Below are 6,000 nucleotides of genomic sequence, written 5' to 3' on the forward strand. Positions count from 1 at the left end.
GTGTCGCCAGCTGCGAACGTTCCGTCAGGGCAGACAGGTTCCCCCGAACCCAAGCTTCTCGAGAAGATGGTGTCAATTGCGTTGAGAGACGAGTTGATCAAATCCATGATGACTTAGTTTGAAGAGCAGTGCTGAGAGAGTCTCAAGTACAAGACAGTAGACTAGATATGACGAGAGGAGCAAAGCAGGGAAGATAAGGGTAGGGAGAGGGTGAGAAAATGCGACCGCCTTCGTTGAGAGCCAAGAGAGAAATGGTGGTGGTATAATGGTGTGGGGGATGTTTTCTTGGCACACTTTAGGCCCCTTAGTGCCAATTGGGCATCGTTTAAATGCCACGGCCTACCTGAGCATTGTTCATCATGTCCATCCCTTTATGGCCACCATGTACCCATCCTCTGATGGCTACTTCCAGCAGGATAATGCACCATGTCACAAAGCTTGAATCATTTCAAATTGGTTTCTTGAACATGACAATGAGTTCACTGTACTAAAATGGGCCCCCACAGTCACCAGATCTCAACCCAATAGAGCATCTTTGGGATGTGGTGGAACGGGAGCTTCGTGCCCTGGATGTGCATCCCACAAATCTCCATCAACTGCAAGATGCTATCCTATCAATATGGGCCAACATTTCTAAAGAATGCTTTCAGCACCTTGTTGAATCAATGCCATGTAGAATTAAGGAAGCAAGGGAATGTAATGGCAGAAGAGGTGTGGTATGTTGGATAAATAAAAATAGACTAAGCTGTGTATTGCACATTAATTATTGTTTAATGGGACAGTTTTAACTACTGTTCCTGTGCCTGACAGTACTGGTACTCAAATAAGTAGTGGGCTGGGTGAGTGGGGTCCAGTGTGATTTTTTTTCCAGCCTTTTTCCTCATTCTGGAAGTGTACAGTTCTTGAAGGGAGGGCAGGGGGCAACTAATAATCCTCCCAACATTCCGAACTGTCCTTTGTAGTCTTCTGATATCCGAACCAAACCAGACAGTTACTGAAGTGGAGAGGACAGACTCAATGACTGCTGAGTAGAACTTTATCAGCAGCACCTGTGGCAGGTTGAACTTCCTCAACTGGCAAAGTACAACCTCAGCTGGGCCTCTTTCACAATGGAGTCAATGTGGGTCTCCCACTTCAGGTCCTGTGACATGGCAGTGCCCAGGAACCTGAATGACTCCACTGTTGCCACAGTGCTGTTTAGAATGGTGAGGGGGAGTCAATGTTGGCGTGTTCTTCCTAAATTCCACAATCATCTCCATCATTTTGAGCGTGTTCAGCTCCAGGTTGTTTTGACTACACCAGTGAGCCAGCCATTCAACCTCCCTTCTTTATGCAGAGTCATCATGATCTTGGATGAGGCTCATGACAGTAGTGTCATCTGCAAACTTCAAGAGCTTGACAGAGGGGTCCTTGGCGGTGCAGTCATTTGTATTCAGGAAGAAGATTAGTGGGAAGAGCACACATCCCTGGGGGGCACCAGTGCTGATTGTACATGTGCTGGAAGTGAATTTCCCCTGTCTCACTAGCAGCTGCTTGTCTGTCAGACATCTGGTGATCCACTGACCAATAGATGTGGGAACAGAGAGTTGGTGTAATTTAGTCTGGAGAGCAGCTGGGATGATGGTGTTGAAAGCCGATTTGAAGTCCACAAAAATTATTTTGCATATGTCCCTGGTCTGTCCAGATGTTGCAGGATATGATGCAATCTTATGTCGACTGCATCATCCACAGACCTGTTTGCTCGATAAGCAAATTGAAGATGATTTATAAATGGCCTAGTTATGTCCTTCAGGTTGGCCAACACCAGTCTCTCAAATTAATTCATGACCACAGATGACAGAGCGACGGGTCTGTAGTAATTAAGTCCGTGATTTTGGGTTTCTTTGAGACAGAAATGATGATTGACTATTTGAAGCAGCAAGGGACTTCACACTGCTCCAGTGATCTATTGAAGATCAGTGTGAAGATGGGGGCCAGCTGGTTAGCACAGGATTTTAGACTAGCGGGTGAAACACTGTCTGGACCCTGTGTTTTCCTTGTCTTTTGTTTTCGGAAGACACAGCTCACCTCTTCTTCACAAATCTTAAGTGCAGGTTGAGTATCAGGAGGGGGGAGGAGGTGTTCCTGTGAAGTGAAGAGAAGGTTAACAACCAGTTGTTGGTCCACTACAGTTTTGGGGCAGGAGTCCTGTAGTTAGTAAGCTGTTTCAGGCAACTCCACACTGAAGCAGGGTCATTAGCTGAAAACTTGTTTTTAGTTTCTGCCTGTAGGTTGGAAGAAGATGAACCAGACTGTGATCAGAGAGTCCCCAAGCTGCTCTTGGGACAGAGCAATATGCATCCTTTATTGTTGTGTAACAATGATCCAGTATATTTCTGTCTCTGGTTGGGCATGTAATGTGCTGCTTGTATTTGGGCAGTTCACGTGTGGGGCTTGCATTGTTGAAATCCCGAAGAATAATAATAACTGAGTCCGGGTATTTGCGTTCCGTGTCTGTGATTTGATCAGCCAGCTGTTGCAGTGCTGCGTTCACGAATGCATGAGGAGGAATATACAGTGCATTCGGAAAGTATTCACAGCGCTTCTCTTTTGCCACATTTTGTTATGTTACAGCCTTATTCCAAAATGGATTAAATTCTACAATTATACAAACAATACCCCATAATGACAATGTGAAAGACGTTTGTTTGAAATCTTTGCAAATTTATTACAAAAATAACATGTACACAAGTATTTACAGCCTTTGCCATGACACACAATATTGAGCTCAGGTGCATCCTGTTTTTACTGATCATCCTTGAGATGTTTCTACAAGTTGATTGGAGTCCAACTGTGGCAAATTCAGTTGATTGGACATGATTTGGAAAGGTACACACACCTGTCTATATAAGGTCCCACAGTTAACAGTGCATGTCAGAACACAAACCAAGCCATGAAGTCCAAGGAATTGTCTATACAGGATTTTATCGAGGCACAGATCTGATGAAGCGTACAGAAAAATGTCTGCAGCATTGAAGGTCCCAATGAGCACAGTGGCCTCCATCATCCGTAAATGGAAGTTTGGAACCACTAGGACTCTTTCTAGAGCTGGCCAAACTGAGCGATCAGGGGAGAAGGGCCTTTGTCAGGGAAGTGACCAAGAACCCGATGGTCACTCTGACAGAGCTCCAGAGTTTCTCTGTGGAGAGAGGATAACCTTCCAAAAGAACAACCATCTCTGCAGCACTCCACCAATAAGGCCTGTATGGTAGAGTGGCCAGTCGGAAGCCATTACTCAGTAAAAGGCACCTGAAGGACTCTCAGACCATGAGAAACAAAATTCTCTGGTCTGATGAAACAAAGATTGAACTCTTTGGCCTGAATGGCAAGTGTCATGTCTGGAGGAAACCAGGCACCGCTCATCACCTGGCCAATACCATCCCTACAGTGAAGCATGGTGGTGGCAGCATCATGCTGTGGGGATGTTTTTCAGTGGCTGGAACTGGGAGACTAGTCAGGATCGAGGGAAAGATGAATGCAGCAATGTACAGAGACATCCTTGATGAAAACCTGCTCCAGAGCACTCTGGACCTCAGACTGTGGTGAAGGTTCATCTTCCAACAGGACAACGACCCTAAGCACACCGAATTACAAAGGAGTGGCTATGGGACAACTCTGTGAATGTCCTTGAGTGGCCCAGAAAGAGACCAGACTTGAACCCGATTGAACATCTCTGGAGAGATCTGAAAATGGCTGTGCACCGACGCTCCCCATCCAACCTGATGGAGCTTGAGAGGTCCTGCAAAGAAGAATGGGAGAAACTACCCCAAAATAGGTGTGCCAAGCTTGTAGCATCATACACAAAAAGACTTGAGGCTGTAATTGGTGCCAAAGGTGCTTCAACAAAGTATTGAGCAAAGGGTGAATACTCATGTAGATGTGATTTTTTTAAATAAATTTGCAAAGATTTCAAACAAACGTCTTTCATGTTGTTATTATGAGGTATTGTTTGTAGAATTTTTAGGAAAATAATGAATTTAATCCATTTTGGAATAAGGCTGTAACATAACAAAATGTGGAAAAAGTGAAGCGCTGTGAATACTTTCCGGATGCACTGTAAACACGACGAGTAGAAAGTTAATAAAGAAAGAAAGAAAGTTACAGTTAATAAAGCGCCAAATTAGGACAGCACATCTTCTTTAATGTTGTTACATCTGTACACCAACTTTCGTTGATATAAAAGCATGTTCCACTGCCTCTCGTTTTCCCTGTTATATCTGCGATGCTATCTGCTCTGAACAGCTGAAAGCCCAGCAGTTGTAACGTGCTGTCAGGAATAGCTTCACTCAGCCAGGTTTCTGTGAAGCTCAAGGCAGCAGAGGTTGAATAGTCCTTGTTTGTCACGGTGAGGAGATGTAGTTCATCCATTTGTTAGGAAGAGAGTGGAGATTCACTAGATGAAGACTAGGCAGCGCTGTTCGTAAGCCGTGCTGCCAGCGTATTTCCCTCGCCTGCATCTCTTAATCAACACAGCTGCGCCTCAGACTAAAATGTCCAGCAAAGCATCCAAATAGTCAAAAATTGGGAAAAGATTGTCTGGTGGGTGCTGCTGAATGTTCAGCAGTTCGTCCCTGGTAAAACTGATTTGAAAAAAAATAGCTAAACACAGGACCAACACACAAAAACAACAAAAGAAATGGAGCTCTCCACACCATGGCTGCCATCTCTGACACCATCTTAGAGTCCCAAAAATAATTTATGCCTTTAAAGTGTAGTTCAAACCTTATTTAGCTACCTATTTCTTGGTACTATAAATGACTTAAATCCAAAAGTTTCCAAGATAACTGGTATTATAACAAGCTCACGTTGCAGCCATAGTATAGGGTTCAGCACTCGTGTTCTAGTGACATTAAGGTTTATTGTTCATGCAGCCAAAACAGGTTCAAGTCCTCCCTGTAGTGTGTCCCAACCCCAACCCCAACCCCATTGCCCCACTCCCTACCTAATAATTTCCTGTCATTCTCTACTATATCTGTCAAATAATGTGACAAAAGTTTAAGAAAAAAACAACTGTTAAGATTACTCTCTTTCCCTCTGTTCTATTCAGAGTGTTTTTGGTGATGGGGATAACACTAAGGTGCGAGTGTCTGAGTTGGAGGAAGACAAGAGGACATTGAAGAAGATCATTAAAGACTGTATGAGTTCTCCACTCAGCTTCTGACCAAACCCAACTAGAAGAACTCTCGGCTTCCGAGGGGCTCTCTAAGAAGAGCTGTCAGTATGAGAATGACAGAAGAGAATAATGCATAAAGCAATGAAAATCTTTGAACTTGACTGAAAGAGCACCAAAACCTCAAAAGTTCATTCCTGGTTTGTTTTTGTGACCTAAAGGCAATTTTTTCAATCTCATCACAAACTCAACATAAATCCAGAGGTGTATTTAGTGGTATTTCTATGTTGTGATGTATACTTTTTGTATTAATGTAGGCCTATAAAATGAGTCTGAACTTGAAGTACTTGCTGTTTTTGACCTGTACATTCAATAAAAAAATGAATAAAAAAACGGAATCTTTCATCTGTGTGACCTTTGAACAAAAGTCCAAGCTCTTTAATAGCAGTGGCGGAGCTAAGGGGCCCCATTACCCATTCCACTCGCAATTCAGTTCAATTGAATTGTTAAAGGAGAGTAAAGCTGCCCTCCCTGTTACCCTTATAGTCATCTCCCAGGATTCAAATTCAGGGAACCTCCACAGAATCTCAAAGCAAAAACATTTTAGCCTTTAAAACCTATATATATATATATATACACTCACCTAAAGGATTATTAGGAACACCTGTTCAATTTCTCATTAATGCAATTATCTAATCAACCAATCACATGGCAGTTGCTTCAATGCATTTAGGGGTGTGGTCCTGGTCAAGACAATCTCCTGAACTCCAAAATGAATGTCAGAATGGGAAAGAAAGGTGATTTAAGCAATTTTCAGCGTGGCATGGTTGTTGGTTCCAGACGGGCCGGCC

The 6,000-nt window shown here is 43.4% G+C and overlaps 1 pseudogene; it reads left to right on the top strand.

Annotated features, from left to right (window-relative positions):
* Nucleotides 1–5,214, top strand: part of LOC127625846 (WD repeat-containing protein 18-like) — a 118,630-nt pseudogene extending 113,416 nt beyond the window's left edge.
* The last annotated feature ends 786 nt before the right edge of the window (nt 5,215–6,000 follow it).

This window comes from Xyrauchen texanus, chromosome 32 (assembly GCF_025860055.1).
Source record: "Xyrauchen texanus isolate HMW12.3.18 chromosome 32, RBS_HiC_50CHRs, whole genome shotgun sequence".
NCBI classification, from domain to species: domain Eukaryota; kingdom Metazoa; phylum Chordata; class Actinopteri; order Cypriniformes; family Catostomidae; genus Xyrauchen; species Xyrauchen texanus.